This window comes from Malurus melanocephalus, unplaced genomic scaffold (genome assembly GCF_030028575.1).
Source record: "Malurus melanocephalus ecotype Western Australia unplaced genomic scaffold, MMel_1.1 scaffold_23, whole genome shotgun sequence".
Lineage (NCBI taxonomy): Eukaryota > Metazoa > Chordata > Aves > Passeriformes > Maluridae > Malurus > Malurus melanocephalus.
In genome coordinates this window covers 576,500-596,524 of record NW_026623255.1, presented here as the reverse complement: position 1 = coordinate 596,524, position 20,025 = coordinate 576,500, and the positions used below count along the sequence as shown (strand labels likewise).

The 20,025-nt window shown below is 45.9% G+C and overlaps 1 protein-coding gene across 2 annotated transcripts in view; it reads right to left on the bottom strand.

The window, feature by feature from the left end:
* Positions 1-16,264: 16,264 nt before the first annotated feature.
* The window catches only part of SOBP (sine oculis binding protein homolog), a 109,809-nt gene continuing 106,048 nt past the window's right edge, over positions 16,265-20,025 (bottom strand). For both annotated transcript variants that reach the window (XM_057390137.1, XM_057390138.1), the window contains one exon: positions 16,265-16,327. The gene's annotated coding sequence lies outside the window, so the exon portion shown is untranslated. The remainder of the gene's footprint in view (positions 16,328-20,025) is intronic.

The window sequence follows — 20,025 nt, the reverse complement described above, 5'->3', positions numbered from 1 at the left end:
AAGCGGCCTGAGGGCTGATTCTGAAGAGAAATAGCACACTTTCGTGCTGCTGCAGTGCCTGAGASGAGAAATTCTTCTGTTGCAAACACACCCATATGATAGGCTTAAGTGGCTGCCCCATGGATATGCTGAGTACCCTTCACTCTTTTGGGGTCTTTTCTCTACCCACACATTGCAAAGGGCCCCAGTGCTGGACTGCAGGGACCGCTGCAGGAAACTCACAGTGTGACACCTGGACAGGATGACATTACAAAGCTGGGGTCGGTAGGCAGGGTCCTGAGCCGAGTGAGGGCTGAGCAGTCATGATCACCAATTTCTGGTCTCCCCACCATCATAACATGAAATAGTGCTCCATCTTTCTGGGACAGAAGGGCTGCAACATCAGCACGGAGCAATCTGTAAACACATCACAGTCTCGGGGCAGTCACTGAGGCCAAAGTAAGTGCAGGTATATTTGGTAAACCACTGTTCTGCCACTGGACTGATAACCATGTGAGCAGTGCCAGATCCTGTTAATGAAAGGCAGAGCAGAAGGAAATACTGTCCTGTTGATCCTGCTGAGCATTGCTGAGGTGCGAGGATGTTTGGGGTTTTTTACATACATTGTCTGTGTCCATGTGCCCCATGTGCATCTCTATAGACAAGTGAGTATCTGTTTCTATTGATACRCACAGATTGTTTTGGTGTCTGTCAATCAGGAGGGAGGCAGACTTGTGGTGATAGCTGCCAATCTTGCTTTGTAAAYGTAATTGATCATTGATTTGGAAGAACATAGTAAAAAACAATAGTTAATGTGTTGCTCCTCCTGTCCCCYTCAAAGAGGGAAGTTTCTGGCCCCACAGCCTGAGGACTGCCAGAAAAATGGTTGATTTTGCATCCAACAAAACTGAGGTATGGGAAAGAATGGGTAAAGGATCCTCTAACARCAAATCTACCATAGGTGGAGAAAGTTTCTGTTGTGTCAGAAGCTGCTTGACACAAGGCTGCTGCCTCCCCCCACAGCTTCACCACTCATTTCTGCCTTCCCTTCTCCTCTTCCTCCTCCAAATCCCTTCCTCCTCCAGGATGAAAACCAAACAGCAACAGTGATTTTTGCAGAGCTATTCCAAGTCAGGGCTAAAAGCTTCCAGAAGAGGTTTGTAACAAACACCTGGGGCTGCTGGCAGAGGTTAGAGGAAAATATAAAACAACAATAAAAAGCAGCTATCATTTGTAAAAGGATGACTGGCTACTGTTAAACWGCCCTACCTGTGACCAGGATGACACTAATATTAAAATCAGGAGTATCAGTGATGGCAAGTGCTTGGAAAACATTACATTTAAGCACAAAGGCTCTTAAAGGATCAGTTAACATCTGGCTGACATACAGCTATCAGGCCACTCAGAGTCTCYAAGATATATGAAGCAATTGAAAGGACACATACTGTAATTACAGGGATATACAGATATGCATGTTTCAACCTTAGCTTCAGAGCAATAAATCCTTGCRAGGTAGATAAATCTTTGGTTGGTAAGAGAGGGCTCTTGCCRCTGGTTCCTGTAAAGTAAACGTGCWCTCACAYTAATAAGCTTTTAAAGTGAATAGTTTCATTGATTTTGGTGAGGTTCCTTGCAGAAGTGAGGATTAWAATGTTTCTTCCAAAGAAATCTGACCGGGACACATTTTTAACAATATATTTCAGGCACATTTGCAGTAAAACGTGGTAACATTTCCAAATTGAGGGGTCAATGTGTTTCTTTTTCATTATTAAGCCTCTGATCTCCAACAGACAACATTTTTCTACAAATTTGTGCTTAATACGTTTCCTGCCAGCATGTAAGAGATGATGGCTTTCCTATCATGCAAGGGAATAACCATGCCAATATTTTTCTTCCTTGCATCCTGCATTTACTGCACCAATGGGTGAAAAATAAGTATACAAGGCTCACAAAACTCAGCAGCTGAGTGTGTGTATCTTCAGGGTTTACAATGGTATAGTCAGAGGATTGACTTTACCTGTTTTTTCCATGTGCAAGTGGTTGTCTCAGCCATGGAAGAATTGCCTACAAGCTCCAAGTCCATTTCAGATCACAGCATCTCTCTGACTGGCACTCAATGGAAGCATCAGAAGAAGATGCAAAGACCACAGATACATCCAGGTATTTTTCTGGTCACTGTCGGCTAAGACCTGGCTTGTGTTCTGGAAAACCTAACTCTGTTTGTCTTTCTATAAACAGTGTTATCCTTTTAAAAATGTGTTATCCTTTTAAAAGTGTGTTATCCTTTTAAAAATTCCTCTGCCTCCAAAGTCCTGTGACAATGGTATCCTCATATTAATATGTAATGCTAAGAAATCCTCATACTGACTTTTTAATTTCTGTCCCCACTGTGAAGGGTAAGTAGCAATATTAYCCTACACCTCCTTTGCCATTATTCTGTGATTCTCTCCTTGCAAGGATAATTATATCCATCTACCTCTACTTTACCTATAAATCTTTTCATGCTTCCAACTATTTTTGCTACCCATCCCTACTACCCGTTTATTTCCCCCACAGTTATGTTCAGATAAGCAGATCCACAGCATGGACTATTTCATAGTATTCCTGTGCCAGTCTATATGTAAGCACTGGCATTCATCTTTTTCTGTGTCAACAAGCTCTTTGAATTGGGTTTTCCTATTCTTTAGACAGTCTGAGGGGCTCAGTCACTGGCAGGGACTATTTAGACAACACAAATAACTAACCCTTAACTAGCTGAAACCTCCAAGCCTAGCCAAACCCTTAAGCAAGGCTTAAGTTAAGATAAGCCAGGTTTGGGAAGCTCGGTGGCTCGCAGGATTGTCTCTTTTTTTTTTTCTCTGAAGTACTTCCCCAATTAAGCAGTAGTTCAGAAGAGGCTGTGGGATTTGGATCATTATAGGTGACAGTCCTTGAGAGCTCTGAGGAAAAGGCCGGAGGGAATAGTCCCCTCTTTCACTTGAGCAATGAGGTGACTGCCCTGGAAATCACTTCTTTTAGTGCCTTATTAGTATTCTGACAGATTGCTCATCCTATTAAAAATTACCTTGTCACYGGTGCCTTTACTAACTGTCATAAGCATGGATGGGGCATTAGCAGGCAATTCATTAGCTGTGCTCTGTTCCAACTCTCTGAAGCTATCCACAGCTGCTGAGGAAGGGTTTCTTCTATATGGGATGGAGCCTGCCCTAGAAATAGCCATAAAGATGCACGCACCTTTAAGCAGGTGGCCTAGGGGTCACAGAATTATTTTCCCCACCATTGCCTGCTGAACAAGATCAGCTCAGTTTCCCCTCTGAGTCAGAAAAAGTGAGAATAGCCATAAAAATAAAGGGACTGTCAAGGACATGGACAGGACAGGGGCAGAGAAGAAACAGCATCCCTTGCTCTTCACCCCAAATCTTTCTTGTACTTTTTCAAATAGGGTTCCTGGAGGAAAAAAAAAAGGGTGCAGAAAAGTATTCCATGTGGCCCAGGAATCCCATTTCATGAATTAGTTTTTCTTCTYTTTTAAAGCTAATGGTTGTTGGTATTTTGTTAATTAATTTTAATGATGTAGATTAACAGTACAGCTAAAGATACAGAAACTTTRCAGCACTTTTTAAAGATAAAATCCCAAAGAAGTATGTGGGAACTACTGTTTAAAGATCATGGCCTGTTTGTAATTTTAATAGAGCTGTTTTTTTTCTGTTCACATTTACAATAATAACTCTTTGGACACGAAGAAATACTAATTTTTACTTTCTTTTTATCTTTCAAGTTGCTTTCTACATCCAATGTAGGTTAATTCTGACCCTAAAGTGAATTTTCTTCTATTAGTTTCTCTCTTTAAGGYTGTGGTGCCTTGCACACCCCACCTGACTCAGGGCATCCTACAAGAAAGATTATTTATATGTATCTTCTTTGGTTTTGTCTTTGTTTCTGYGGAACATCTGCAGTAAATCTGCATATGCCTTTTTATTTGAGAAGAGGAAACTTCTTCAGTGAGGCATACTCTGTGCTTGAATACTTTAGAGAGCAGAGTGTAAAAGCAGTTACATGGGAGTACAACCCAGAGTGATCCTCTGCCAAAAAMACCATCTCAACTCTCGAGCTGTAACAGACCATGCATGGGGGAAGCAGCCTTCATCCTCTGCTCCACAAGCATAACTCAAAAGGAGAGCCATGGAGAGATCATCCTGAAATCATGTGGGATTAACAGAGCTAATCCAAGAAATCATCACATGGAAAGGATTATTGGATATCTTGTATCAGAAAYATTCCCAGAATGGGATCGTGTCTTTTAAAATGTGCTTTCCCTTCCAGGGTTTGCATTTCCAGGTGCAGACAAAGCATTTTCTGAGGCATCATTTAGCTTCTCACGGTCCTGCAATGGGGTAGCTGTAGGTTTATGCACAGGAGAGGCCAATGTTAATCTGCAGTGAACTCTAAATAGGGTTCATAATGAAGATCAGTTGAGAAATCATCATAATGAAGAACAGTTAAGCAGTTTCCTGCTCTTTACCTGGGGGATCAGGAACACTCTTTTGGGACCTGGCTCCTCAGTAGACATCATAAATAACTACACACAAAGTAGACCAAAAAAAAAAGCTTCTCTATTTCCATGAGTTAAGCACATACTTTAGGAATAAGTTAATCACGCTGTTGTTTCCTGTCTCCTACCAATAAAAGGAGGCTTATTTTAAGTATGATGCATACTGGTCTCCAACAGAGACACTCAATTTTTACAAAGAGCTGTAGGATCATGTTAGCAAAATCCACCGGCTCACTGACTCCAGGTTTATTGGAGCTGCCAGATCCTGCGTTATGGCTTCCCAGCAGGGAATCAAGGCCTGGAGAAGAGAAACCCTGCAGAACTGTGTACAAGAATGAGAGCTATCCCATGGTAGGGACCTTGGCAATGTTATTCCTCTGGAGACCAAGTACACCTTAAGAGCAGTCCTGCAAGAGATKCACCTGCGGGTGTAAAACCCTGCAGCCCCACAAACCATAAATTACACACACTATGACAACATTCGGGTCCCTAATTCCTGCTGAAGTGCTTAACTTCCTTGCAACCTCTCAGAGATTTCAATGCCTTTGACGCAAGCAGGTTGTTCCGCAGCTTTGATGGATCCACCCTAAACACCGAGCTTTTCACACACGCAAGATCCCACAGAGCCCCGGGCATCACCCACGGCCAACATCTGACGGCTCGCAAGCCATCCTGAGAGCAGGGGCTGCAAGAGKCGTCGCTCGCCATCCATCACTCCAGGGGAGAAGCGGCGGAGGGAGCGATGGGCTCCGAGCCCTCTCCCGGTCCCCGCGGAGCCGCCGTCGGGCGCAGCCCTGMCCGGAGCGCGGCTGACACCTTGTGGCTGCCAGCCCTCACATCTTCCCGGGCGGCGGGAGGCGGCCGCGTGTTCCCGTGGGCCGGGGGGCCGGGACGGCGGCGGGACAGCGCGGGGGGATCCCGGTCCGCCCCGGCCGGGGCAGCTCCCGGTGTCCCGCTGTGGCCGGCAGGTGGCACCGCAGGCGGCGGGAGGGGCGGCCGGAGCCGGGCGGGGCGGCGGWGGATGAGCCGCGCTCGGTCGGACGCGATTCCTCMAGGAGCATCCCTGCCGCTGCCCGCCCCCTCATCCCGCCGCCCGGCGTGCGGAAAGGGCCCGCGTTGGCTCGAATCGCTCGGAGTCACAGCTGGCACCGGGAAAAGGCCCGCGGCGGCAGCGGGACGCGGCTCGGGGGCTCTCTGTGCCTGTGGCCGTGGGTTCTCAGCGCTGCTGCTCTTCCCCTACCTTTCTTTAAACCACACCTTCCCCACGCTCCGGCGGCGATCTGCATTGGAAGGGGCCCTGGAGATTTCGGGAGCTAATATTAACCACAAAGATCATTTGTGTCTGTCTTGTCAGAAAGCACAAGAATGTGGCTTGTCATTTTCATCAGAGAAACAGCGCATGCTTTGGACAAAAGAGCCTGGTTGAGCATGGGCTGTGGCATCCTCCATCTCTTTGGGGTCCTGCTSAGAGCTGCTGGTCTTTCTTTTCCTTAGTACTTACCAGCAGCGTCTGTAACTAAAGAAGAAAAAAAAAAGACATACATTTTGTATGTGAGATGTCATGGTTATACATCCCCACTTTGCATTCGGAAGGCAGGAGCAGTGCAGACTGTGGTAATGAGGCTGGCTGGCCATGCCCAGCCCAGCTGGGACGAGTGGCACAGCCTGGCAGAGCAGGCTGGCACATTCTGGGGACATCACGAACTCAGGTGATTGCCAGACTCCGAGGTGAAGTTACAGAGGGGCCTCATCTGACTTGACTYGTGCAGCATTTCATTAAAGGACTTTGTGCCGATCAAAATGATGGAGCATAGGCCAGCGTGTTGGCTCTGCAGGCTAATTAGTCTCTCAGACCTTCTGCTCCTCTGGAAGTCCCAGCCTGGCTGGGCAGGAGGGGGCTTTGTGCTGCTCRTGTCGAGTGGCCAGGTTCCACATCTGTGGTGCTGGTATTTCACTGGTCTGCGGGGCTCTCGCTTGGCCTATAAACCACAAACATCTGCTGGGGTTATGGTCGGCTTGTTGGCTGATTTCAGCAGGGGTGGTGACCTGCTGTACTAGTCAATCAGTTCTGGAAGAGCAAACTGGATGCAATGCGGAGGAGTTTGAGAGCAGGAAAAGCACTCAGGCAGTTAAAAACAAAAACTAGGTTAAAAAAAAAAAAAAAAAAAGAGCTGTGGAAATGGTAAAATGCTGCAGCTTAATAGCCTAGGCAAAAACAAACACTTGTGCCCAGGTGTCCTTGGTGTTTTCCACACATTCTCTCCCTCAACAGCTAGATATTATTTTTTAATGCATGTTGACAATTGAGCATGTTAGTTTATCAACCCAACAAGATAAGCAGAAGTCTAGAGTCAGTTARGAGCAAGGAAATTATAAGAAGAAAATGTGCCTCACGCCTACACTAAGGTACTCTTAATTTGATTCAGTGGGGGGAATAGTTTATTTTAAAGTGATAAAACAGCAATAAATTMCCTGTAATAGTTCAGATCACAATGACGTCTTCAGCTGTTAATGCGGATGTCGTGTGTGTCTCTGAGAAATGTCATCATAGTTTGGCAGACTGAGGAATGACGTGTAAGAGACTAACTCTGCTCTCCATCACAGCAGCGCTAGCTGGAAGAATTTCACTGACCCTTCCCTCTACTTTTTTTGGATTGATACAGATGGACACCAAGACAGGAATGGACTGTCAAAGCTCTCAGTGTTCAGCCTCATTCCTTTAAAAAGGAAGCCCTGCTGCTGGTCTGATTCACCTCTCTCCTATGCCAGATACAGATTGATTCTGGAGGATTTGCACTAGGACACAGCAGAGATGTCCTTTTTTAAGAGCAACATATAAAGTTCTTTCCATGTAAATTCAGTTTGCATGAAGGAGTTYGGGTGAAGAACTGTTATCCCATCAGTTATTCTATAGTCTCACTGAGAATTTATTTCCAGGTCAAGCAGGGCAGTACATGCCGAGAAGGCAAGGATGGAGCACAACTCAGTGTAAGTAATACATTAGGCCTGAAGTGAACCAACTTCTGCTGGCAAAACAGACCTTTTTTTTCAKGAACTTGGTCCAGTTGGGACTTCCAGCAAATGAAAGTATTTTACACTGCAACCTTGTAAACTACTTAGGGATTTTGAAAATAAACAAATAAAAGCAAAGACACTGTTCCTGTTCCTCAGTGTCTGGTGATTTCCCAGGAGCATGGATGGCTGAAAAAAGATCTCTTTTCTGGTGGTTACATACCCTGCTATTTCAGGGACGTCACTCACTGGACTGCATTATCAAAAACATTTAACGAATCTCCCCTTGGGTTTGCRTTCCCGAAGAAAGCCACAGCAGCCCAGATTGCAGCTCATGGCAGCCTAACTGCTTCTTGAGGCCATGCTTACCCTGCTGGGCGACCTCCCTMAGTCTCCCCAAAATGCAGAGGAGTGCTTGATCCCCTTAGGAGCCCTTAAAAAGTCCAGCCAGAGTATCTCCTAGCATGCATCCCTGTCAAGAGACATGGGCTGGACAGGAGCAATGTGAGGAGACTTCTGTAAAAAGCAGCCTACAAACCTGTGAGCTTAATGGACGGTGAAACACATGATACTTTTTTTAATCAACCGTTGTAAGTATTAGAGTAGRGAATAAAAATTTCCATTAGATTCTATATGGTGGGAAGATTATCTCCTTCTTTGAATTCTCCTGGATTTTCCTGTGGGAGCAAACGTGTCTGACTGATAGTGTGTGGCTATCAGACACAAGGAAAATTATCTAATTTATAGCCTGTACTGAGAAAGCTACCAGCAGCAGAATAAAATAGTTCTCCATATGGTACCATAAAGCTTCCAAAAACTATAGTTAAAGAAAACAACAATGCTCACAGAGAAATTCTCCTTTCCTATGTCAAGGAAGGGGTTACAGCAACAAGGCTGGTAAAGRCTCATAAGAGAGAACGATGTCTTTGATTGTCTTAGATGAATTTATAGCTTTTATGTACAGGATTACAAGTATTAGATGCATCTTTGTGCTAACAGGRCTCATGTTTTGAAGTACAAGAAAACTCTACAGTTACATTTTGTGGAGGCTTCCACAGTTTGCCAAATGGAAAAACATTTGGAGGTTTGGAAAAATCTTGCACATAAATTACTAAAGGCACGAAGCGCCTGAAAGATGGATGAAATCAGAAGCCAAGGAAAAGCAGCGTGTGTGCCAAGGAACAAAAAAAAAACATGTAATGATTTCTTTTAATGACTCTCCTGCAAAATGGAGAGCAAGCTTCCAGGGCATGTCATATTCTCATAAAAGCAGCTTGCCTGGGTGATGAGAAATACCCTGTAAGTAGTCAGACCGAGACCAAATTTTTCATCCTTTCTGCACGTAGCTCTCCATTGATTATGTTAAGTGCTACCCACTGGTTAAAAACACAGCAAGCTCATTGTCTCTGCCTGTGGCAAAGGGCAGCTACACACTTGCTAATTTCCTGATTTATGACACCCTATAGAAGGAATTGAAAGTGGGCACAAGGCGGGGGGACACACACACGCTATTAGAACAGAGGGAGATCAGGAAGTTTGTGATAAAGAAAAGGCAGGCTCTCGTCTGACATGTAATCTCTCTTTTGGCTTGAAGTAAACCTGCTCCTTCAAGGCTATGCCATCAACAGGGCCTGGCTCAAGTTTCACCACTAAATCTGAGTCAACAATCTCTAATCTGGACACTGGGCTCAGGATTCAGGCTCAGGTTGCAGTTGGAAGCAGACAACAGGGACACAGGGAGGTGGGGGTCAGGGGGAGTGGGGAGAGGAGGAAAAAGACAATCTTTGTTTCTCACTGGACTGTCCACATAAGGCTGAATTGAGGCAATTTTTTTTTTGTCATCTCTGAGATAAAACTTTGCACCTCTCTGGCCTTGAAGTTGCCTTCCTGACACTTATATTAAGTACAGAAGATCTATGTCCAAGAATGGGAGACATAAGTTTGCGGAGCAGCTCAGATTTGGAGTTCTTTTCATCTTTCTGACATGTGATACCGTGACATAAGCTGCCTGCAGTGGGGTTGCTATGCAGATATACAGTTTCTGAAAAGTTACACCAGGAAAACTAAAACCTACCGATGGATTTAGCATTTCACAAAGAAGAGGGATAAAATGTGTGGCAGTTAGACTCAAAAGCTAAAAAAGGTGAATTAAACTTTCATGAAAACAATCTCCCCAAAAAAACTAAAAAGGATCAATAAGTATAAAAGTATCTTGTTGCATTCCTAGCCTTTGGGCTGCTGACTTAATCCGGCTACTGTATATAATAAAGGAGACCCTGTGTGTTTAATGGCAGGGACAGAAAAGAAGTGGGAAATACTTGGGTACTGTTCCTCCTAATTTCACCCTCTTCCCCCCTCTTTGTTGCTGCTTGCCATAATTTTATTTTGAAAAATAAAGACTAGAATAAAAAATATGTTGTCTGAGGCTTCCAGCCAAAAATGTGCCAGCACTTTCCCTTCCCACCGCCCCCCCAATCCCCCTCAAACTCCTTAGGCCAAAAGCCTTAACAAAAGCTGTTTTCTGTTTGGAAGATCTCCGGGTCCTGCGCTCTCTTTCCTAACCCCTAACACAGGAAATGATTTTATAATTCACGTTATTAAGGAATTCGACTCACGCTCCCCCCTCTTCCCACCTCGTTCCCTGGATGTCGACCGACAATAAGCCTGTGGGCTGGCACCCATCCTCTCTGACCCGTCTGTGTCAACTCCTCTACCTGACCCTGCCCATAAATCATCCTGCTGGACYTCTCATGAGGCTGTGAGGGTGGCAGGGAGCTTTCCCCAGCACCCAGCCATGCCTCAGTGCCTGGGCTGAGGAAGACACCTGGGAGTTACACAGCGGGCTGCTCTGTGTGCGTGTGCCCCAAACATTGTGCTTCACATAATGCCTGCCACGCCAAAGACCGTGCTAGCAACYGGGATGCAATAAATCAACCTCCTTTGGCTGGAATTAGAAACCACATCCCTCTTCCAGGTACTCAGGAGCCGGCAGGTGATGCAAAGGCCCTGCATTGCCTGGCACATGTGGGGCAGAGGCACCGGGCAGCAATGCCAGCCCTGCCAGCCTGGCACGCTCCCTCTGCAGAGCTGGATGGGCGATGCTGCCAGCGCTGCTGCCCCCGGGAGCGCTTTGGCTGCCTGCCCTCCCTGCCCTGCTGTGCTGAGGGCWGCAGGGCTGCAGCGTGTGCGAGTCAGCTCCTGGAGATGCCTTTGGGAAGGCTCCCTTTGCTGTAAGGTGGGCTCTGTAAGGGGTCAGTAAAYGCAGCAGCTCCAATGCCCTTTTGGGAGGAGGAGCAGATGCGCTTGCTCCAGCAGGGAGCCTCAAGGACTAACTGGAGAACTGTGCTTCCTCTTCCCAGCACTGTGCATGTCATATCCRTGTCTCTTCCCTGAGAAGTGAAAAGAACCTCTCCTGCTTTTCTTGGCACAGCCTGTGTCCTGGTAGACRGGTCAGGACAGATTGTATCACATCGATTCTGGGACATGGGAAGGGATCACAGCCTCTCTCTCTTGTTCTGCATGGGCTGTGTGGGCTCCATTGCTTCTGCTGAAGAAAGGGAGTGAAGCTGAGACTCCCCATCCCTCAGCAAACCTCCAGAGTACAACTCTGGAGCTTTTCTGGAAAAGAAGGCAGCATTCCTTCTTCCTCAAGCCTTTTCCTTTTATTAAATAGGTCCAGCAAGGCTCCTTCAAAGATCAAGTAGGACTGCTGAGAGTTGGGAATCACAACACATCTGTCCTCAGCTATCTTATCAGGGAATAATGATCAAGCTTTCTTTCCCAGCTGGGCAGGATTCCACCTGCAGTGTGGACTGCCTGGATGCCAGAGAGGCCCAGGAGGGAGCAGGTGAGGCTGCCCCTTCTCCTGTGACAGCCATGGGCCTGGGCTGTTGATGCAGGGACACACAACTTTTAGATGTTTGCATCATTTGGGAGGAAAGATCCTGGGCATTTGGCATTTGGCTGCCTCTCTGTCTTTCTGTCTCGTGTAGCCTTAGAAAACTTATTTTGGTAGAGCAGTGGGTGAAGTGGCCAGGACACTTACCTCCTCTAGTAGATAGGTGATGCTTTAGAGACCAAGCAGCAGCTTGGAGAAAAGAGACTGTCAGCGGCCTAAGTTACTCTTTCCTTCTTCCTTGTGGCCTTCCTCCTGTTCCTCACAGTGTCACAGAGCATCGAGTCCCAGCAGGCCTTGACTGGCCAGCATGACAGGCTGAGGGGAACCCCTGTGTCTGACCCTGTCCCCCTCGGAGGTGCTGCAGTGCCCTGCAGTCAGCATCCATTGCACCTCAGAGGGGCTGTGTTGCCCCCATTGCTGGAAGCAAACATCCACAAGCTGCTGCTCCACTGGGTTTTTCCCAGCTCTCTGTTTTGCTGGTGCATCCCAAGTTTTGTGGGAAATGTCCACGTGTTGCTCAAGGTAGCGATGCATTTCTTTACCCAGTACCACATAAATGACCACTAAAATATGTGTAAGTCTATGTAAAGCTGTTCTCTCAGTGTCAAAACATTTGAGCTGTTATGTTCAGTATGAAGCAGGTTCAGCTCAATTCTTGATTCTCTCTCCCTCTGCTGCACACATGTGGATACTGAATACCACCTTTCCTTACTCACAGGTTCCAAATATCAGGTCAGCTTCCAGTGAGCATGGAAGACAAAACAATGTAAGAGACTGCTTCTTTTCTGAGATACACGTCTGTAAATCCAGAGCAATTCCAGAGGAATCAACCTGAACCAGCATCAGCAAATTTGCTCTTAGTTTGCACACAGAATGTTTGTCAGTTATTATTAAATGATGCCTTTATATYCCAGGTCTATTTTTAAAACAAAGGCAATGAAGTTTGGGCATCCAGTTCTATATATGGACACTCCAAATGGCATTGAAATGCCTCATGCATGTGTTTGGCTTAGTGTTGATTTGAGTGTCCAAATATGGACCTCAGAATGGGATATCTCACTTGGATAAGCATCCTTGCAAATTTGGCTCACAGCACTTATTTGAACAAAGCAAATTTATTTCTATCATTTAGCATGGAAAAAGCACGAATTGTTTTCATTTTGAGGGACATCCTTATTCGCAGAATTGGGCCACTCAAAAAACTGTCATGTGTCATAGTTCTGAAAAAAATAAAGCTCTCAAAATGATCTAAGATAACACAGGAGGAAATTAATGCAGAGTGTTTGCAGCACACAGACCCCCTTTTATCACAAGGGCAAAATTCTCGCTGACAGCAAGAATTCAGTGCTAGCAGAAGGGCCCAAGCAGCTTGATCACAGCAAACTCCCCCTGTGCCCCGGCAGTGTGAAGGGATGCACRCACGGCCGGCTGCTCTGAGACCCGAGGCAAAACTGCAAAACTGCCTCTCTCTGCTCATGGAGACGGTCTCTGCATCCCAAAACCGTACATGTGCAAGAGCTGGAGTGGTGGCTGTTGCACGCAGGAGCCTTCCGCTGTATCTCCCARCGCACAGCTTTTTCTTTGTCTGGCTCCTTGATGGCGGGTTCTCCAGGAAAGAGCTTGGCTTGGCTATTAGGTCTTAGTGCTTAATAAATAATGTCAGCAGCAAGGCAGCACCGTTCTGCAAGCGTTTGCTGGGTTCCTGTTAATTGCAAAGGACCTTTACATCCTTTSTGTAATTCCATTCATTTTGTTGGCATCATACAAGGGATGGATTTGGCCTCAGAAATAAAGCAGGTTTCTCTTGAATAATGTATTGTACCATTTGGTCCGCATTTTCCTCAAGGTTTATGTACACTTGGATATTTCTCCCCATATATGCAGCTGCAGATTTTTTTTCAATAGCAAACAATGAACTGATTCAGCTGTCCAAAGCAGTTGTTCACATTCWGAATTTTGGGGTAAGATGTTAGGAAAGTATAAGGTGGGCAAATTCTCAGGAAGGCCAAGGTAAGTTTGTGATCTTGATGTTTTCACATGGAAACATGTGAAGCCAGCTCTAGCCTAGATCACTTTCTCTACCTCTACTGTCCTGATGATTTTTGACAAGCTGATTCCATTTCTGGAAAAGAAAACCAGYTCACCAGAGAGAAAGATTTCTCTAAAGAGTCTGTTGTTTTTCAGAAGAGTGAAAATGTGTGCTAACAATTCTGGACCACTGACAAAAGCAAAATCAATACACACGGCCTTCGTTTTACAGCCAAGTTCAGATGAATAAATAGAGATGCAGCAAGCTGTTTACTAGGGAGACGAGCTTTACTCTGCATGTCCTTCCAAGCAGGCATGCTCAGGCTGTTGTTGTTTGCCTTACATGGCTGGCTAATGAAATCAGTCAAACAGTTCCAGAGTTCACCRGACATTTCCAAGCCGTCCATCAGCAGCGCTGGCTGTGCTGGCCAAGAGCTGGGAAGCAAAGGCTATTGTGTGAGATAGCTGTTGCAGAGGTCTGGGGGCARTTGGGAAGAGTTTGGTCCTTTGGAGAGCCTTGAATTTCAGGGGGAGTTCATGCACAGGCAAGCCCCATCCTCACAAAAGGCAGGCAGAATATTCTCTGTACACTGCCCCAGATGCAGCATGAAAAACTGTGCTCGCACAGATCCCTTGCAAATGAATGAAGCTGCAGTCACTGCATCTTCTCCAAGGTCGGGATCTAACTCTGCACTGTGCTAAGTACCCTTGCTTTTTCTCCCAATGCCTTAAACACTGAAGATACTGAGATGGGAGGGACATATACAGCTTTCAAGAACAACTTACACATATTTTTCTGTGGCTTCAGACTGAGGGGTCTTTTTGTCTGTGACCAGACAGGTAGAGGAATGAATAACTGCATGCACAAAGAAGGACAAAAAAAGAAAAATAAAACAACAGCACATTTAAGTGCTTTTTTTTTTCTTGGAGATTTATTTTGTTTTAATAAATCTGACACCAGTCAGGGAGAGAGAAAAGCGTTGCAAGACCAAAAGGAAAGCAGAGCACACTGAGGGTGCTTCAGATTCTTGCTCTCTTGAAGATGTTTCATCAAAATGTCTTTGAGCTCTCTCCCTAGATTCAGGAGTTGCTGGATTCCCCCCCACCCACCCCTTTTTTTGTCGTTGTTTTTTTTTGTTTGTTTGTTTCTTTTTTTTAAAAAGCGAGGTTACTCGCCCGGTGTGATTTCCAAGCTTTCACAGCTCTAATAAATAAGGAGCACCTGTAAAACAGTAGCTTGACTTAAGTGAATCTGTACAAAGGAAAATATAGAAATACAGTATATACATAGTGCTCATAGTGCACCATCACTACAAGGCTCTGGTTCAGCTGACTCTGCTGCCCTTCTCCCAACACTGCCAACATAGAGATTCTGCTCCTGCAAACTGCTCCCCTCTTCCCCCCAGCAGCCTTATAGAAAAGGTGTACTCTGAACACTCAAGAGTGAACAATTGCTTTATTCGAGTTAGTAAACAGTTACACTGAATCACAAGGTGATCTGAAATTTTTTTTTTAGTTTTTTTTCTTTCTTTTTGATTTTTTGTGGGGTTTTTATGGGTTTTTGTGGTTTTTTTTTCTTTTCTTTTCTTTTTTTTTTTCTTTTTTTATTTGTCAGAATGGGATACTCCACAACTCTCTTACCAATTCAGTGCCAGTATAACATGCTCTAGTGTACTTTTGGACTCTTGGCTACAACTGTACAAGTGCACACAAGTAAATTCTACCCTGTTATCCTCCACCCACTGATTGAGGATCAAATTGCACATTTCTCTTAACCATGACAGGAGAAAGCAAACAGTGAAACAGAATCATGGGGGATCTTTCTCACTTTACCCTTGTTTTCATTGGTTTGTCCATACCATTCTAATTATCATGAAAGGGCTATGCATATGGAGAGATTGTCTCACTGCCTTCCTGGATCACTGAAAACCATCAGGGTTGAAATTTCATCCAAGTCTTTCGTGACGCCCAGCAAATATTCCCCTCAGATTATTTTACACCTTGAGGGAATTTTGGTCTTTAGTTCAACACTCTTGCTCTGTTCCCAAATGGGGCGCTATTTAGGGGAATTTAAAGAGAAAGCTGAGAAGAATAAACATTTACTGAGTTCTCTTGGCATTCAGTCTCTGAAAAACCACAGTATAAACTATTCATGCTGCTTCTTACATCTGTCAAATCAAAAATTAAAAGCCATAAAAGTGTAACACTGAAAATATGGCATTAGAAAGGATAAAGGTGGCCTTTGTAAAAATAACAAGGAAAGTATATTAGCCAATAAAATATTCTAACTCTTCATTTAAAAGTGCATCATGGGTAGGACAGAGATGACTCTGAAGCGTTGCTACTCCAGTATAACCCCTTTCCCCCACCAAAACTTGAATAGGTCCAAAACCATACAATGCAAATCACGATTCTTAGTGTAGCAGCAAAACCACAGCAGTTTTTCAAAGGAAAAAAAAATTTAATAAAAAAAATCCRTATCACTGTCCAGTCTCAAATATCTGAACTTCGAAGTCAGTGAGGGAAAAGTACCTATGTTGGTCCGTGTGGTTTTTGAAACCCGGGTGAAAAATCCCCCCCAGCAAGAAACCAAGAGGAAAAGGCGTTCCGAGAGGAGAAGAGGGGTGGTGGCAGGAATGCTGAGCACACTGTGTGGATCCATGATGTGCTGTCTTCTGGGTCAAAGGCACCCGTGGGACCGAGRCTTCCTCGGAGGGGCTTCATGACAGGAAGCTGCTTTCTTTGCCRGACTTTCAGCCAGAGGGGGTGGTGAGCGGACCAGCTGGTGTCATTCGGTGGAGTGACGTGGTTTGCTCTGCTCCCTTTCTCCATGCAAGGTACCCTGTCAGCGAGCACTCCTGCAAAGCAGACAAGCAGAGGGGGTCAGGGGGAGCGGCAGGAGGCTCACTGCAGGCAGGCTGGTCACTGCCTGAGCTCATGTGCCACACAGCCTCACGCAGGGCAGGCAGCCAGGCTGAGACACGAGCCTGCCCCTTGTGCCTCAAAGTCCATTGGGACATGCAGCCTCCAAGGCTGCTGCAGAGGAAGATGAAGGAATTCCCATAATAAAAACCTGGAACTGATATAATCATAATTCATTCTCAACAGCACCCTCGCAATTATAAGCTCCTGATTCTTAGTTTTCCTGCGTGTTACTGGGAGTTGCACCATTGCCTCGTGTGCTTCTGCTTCCCTTCTTAGATGACCATGTAAGCTACTTAGCAGGGACTGTCCTCTCCCTCCCTACACAGTGGGCTTTGGACTTTATCTCCTTGAATGGGATCTGCTCTCTCCTACAGATTTGGACTGAAATTCTGCAGTATTTTCAGCCTTAGTTTTTGTGCTGGAGCACATTTTCCTTGTCAGGTCTCCTCCGCAATCTCCCCTTCACATGGCTCCTCTGCAATCCCTCTAACAATATGCCTGTATCCCCTTGCCAAACCTCCACCCTCCTCAAAGCAGACATGGGAAGACACACTGAAAATGTTGCCCAGCACAAACTTCCATGGCATGGAGACCACTATATCTGGGTTAAGGAGCAATGCCTGTGCTTTCAGGCAATGATGCCCTCTCTTTGTGTGTACTGAGAGCTGTGAACAAGAACTAGACTGAGAACTGGGATGTATCCGCCTACTAAGGTGAAGTACACAACTGCTTCCTGTCACATTTTCTGSCTTGAAGTCTGTAAAAAAGGTGTAAAAAGGGAAGTGGAGAAAATTAAATCTGCAATATCTGTACAAAGCCTCACTCTGCTCCTTTATTTCCATACATCAGTGGAAATGAATTTCCATCCCTCACTAACCAGTCTCATGGTACATGGTACAGCGCAGACCGATAAGGGATTTGGGAGGGCAGGCATACAGAAGTTCAGTGGYTCTTGATGCTTTCTGCCTGGAGCAGTCACCTAGCTGTGTCAGATCTGTCTGTTTTCCCCTGAAGCAGATGGATTCGGTGTAACAGGGTGTGCAGAACGGTGAGAAGGACCTTCCCTGTTGACTGGCTCACGCAGCAGTAATTGCGTTTGATGAATGTGTCTTTGTAGCAATCAAGTCACAAAATAAAAATCCATATCAGGCATCGCATGCAAAGTTCCATAAAGAAATGAGAACACAGCAGTCATCACTGCATCAGAGTTCAATGTTACRCACCTCGTGCCAGCACTAGCGTGCATGACCAGCACAATAAAGTCAGCTATTTATATCTCCCCCCAGAAAAACCCCAAATTACTTTTTAGGAGAGCGACATATGCTCTTCACCCTAGCTGAACCTGCCTTCAACACACATCAAATATTGCTGATCAGATAGAAAAATTGCATCAACCACAAAAGAAATTTCATCAGGATAAAGCCATGGAGTTGAGCTCGTGTGAGTTGTGCTGAGGYAAGCACACTGGGTTTTGCTTGCTTTCCAAAGTCAAGCAGGGCTGGGCTGATCCTGGGTTGGAAGACCACCTAGAAGTTAGAGGCTGTAGTTCAAATTCAGGAGGCAGCCTAAAAAGATGAGAGAAAAAGGACAAATAAAAAGGCTCATTTCTGCCCTGTTGTTAAGGCGGGGGAAAGGAGAATAACTCAGCTGGATGCTGACCCAGCTCAAGCAGGTGGCCTGGAGGTTCATTGGTTTGGGCTCAGGCAGTGATGCAGTCCTGCCATGCMATAGGTGAGGGCTGCACTGGTGCCCTGGCTGGGCTGTCAGTCAAAGCCTGAGCAACCAGCAGCTGTGCCACAGGCTGCACCCACCCACACTGAGCTTCCTCTTTGGCTCATGCCTGACACACGAGGATTTAAATCCTTGCTCAGAGCACCACAGAATTAGAGCATGGCAGGCCAGTTTGGCAGCTAAGGCAAAGCCTCCCCACAACTGCTCTCTCTCTGCAGTTATCCATCTCTTTCCAGGTGCTGCTGCAGAGCTAGAGCCCTTTGTTGATCTTGCTTGGTGGTGCCAAATGCTAAAAGTGCTCCTCATGTCCATGTCCCTCCATGCCAAGGAGCTGGGTGGCTGAGCTGCAGGGACGTCCTCCTTCTGCTCTCCCACACCCAAGCACTGATTCCTGTGTGTCGGCTCCCGGTGCAGCCCGAGGTGCCAAGCAGGGCAGCACGCTCCTGCTGGCAGTGATGGCCACCAGAAATTGCTGCTTTTACACAGTGTCCTCCCCAGGCATGGCCTGCCCCCTCAGAGGGGCTGTCATTGACACGGCTTTGGACTCATGCACACATCCACACACACACACACACGTTTTTTCCATGTTTGCTTCTCTGTCATTCTATGCCCCATTGAAAATTTCTGTCTCCAGATTCACATCTTATTGTTCAGGAWAAATTAGAGACCGGGTGGGGAAGGCTGAAGCAACCATTGATGTGGACTGGCATGGCAGAGTTTCCATAATTTAGCACAGCACTTWATTCACCCAGACAATGGATGCTGATGTGCTAAAAGAGGCCCAGTTCATCTGGGACATGCATGGCCCTACAGTAAAGGCATGGCAATTATTTTCTCAGGGAAACTGCTCTGAAGATAAACCACAAGAGTGCAGCTAAAGTCAGCATGGGAGCAAGCTTGGTCCTGGAAACACTCGGGAATCATCTGTTACTTGTAATAGCTCTGTAATTTCTTTTTTTTTTTTTTTCTTTTGACAATTCTTGAAGCAGTTCAAGCTTCTTCATTAAAGCCTTCCCCTTTGAATGTTCTATGATTTATCTTTCCATGAGCTAACTGAAGGGATGCCACATTGCTAAAATCAGGGGGAACCTTTAGCATGAATGGGAAAACAAGCAAAGCCCTTAAGAACCGACCCTGGATTTCRAAGATGGAGATTTCCTCCTGCTCTGACCTTGTAAGTGAAAAATCCTGCTCAGCTTTGGATCAGCTATGGAACTCAGGCTCTCCCTTTTACTGAAACATGAGCTGCAGCCTGAGCAGACATTGTGACTTCAGGGAATGAATCAGGGACAAGCCTTGGGATYTGCCTTTTATGCCCAGGCAGAAGTGGTAAGGACACCCCCAACTCTAGAAATTGTTGCTGGGATGCACCAGAGCCTGTATCTGTGACTGTATCCAGGTCCCTTGGAGCCAGAGAAGCACCTTGGGGGGAAACATGAACTGGAAAGCACATCTGGTTTATGCTGACTTCATCCTCCCTACACTAATTCCTAGAAAAGCTTTTGGGGAAATCTCACCAGTTTACACCTACATTCCCCTGCTTGCTGGTGCCTTTAATACCATCTCACACTAAACTCTTTCAATGTATGTCAGATTGAATCCTGAAACTCACTGCTGAAGTTAGGAAYGGGGAGATGTTTCCTTGTTAAGTAGCAAGGAAATGGTGGAAATACAGTTCCAGGATCTCCTTCATGCTCGCGCATGGCCCAAGGGAAAATCACCTCTTAAAAAGAGGGGCCAAAGGAATCATCACTGTGGAAGAAACCCTGAGAGTCACAAGARCATGGGTTATCTTGTGYKCCTTGYMACACAACAAGAAAGCAGMTCAGTGTCCCCCAGTGTCCCCCCTGTGTTTGCCAGCCCTGTAAATGTGCTTTGCCCTACTGGTCTGCGGGTGGGG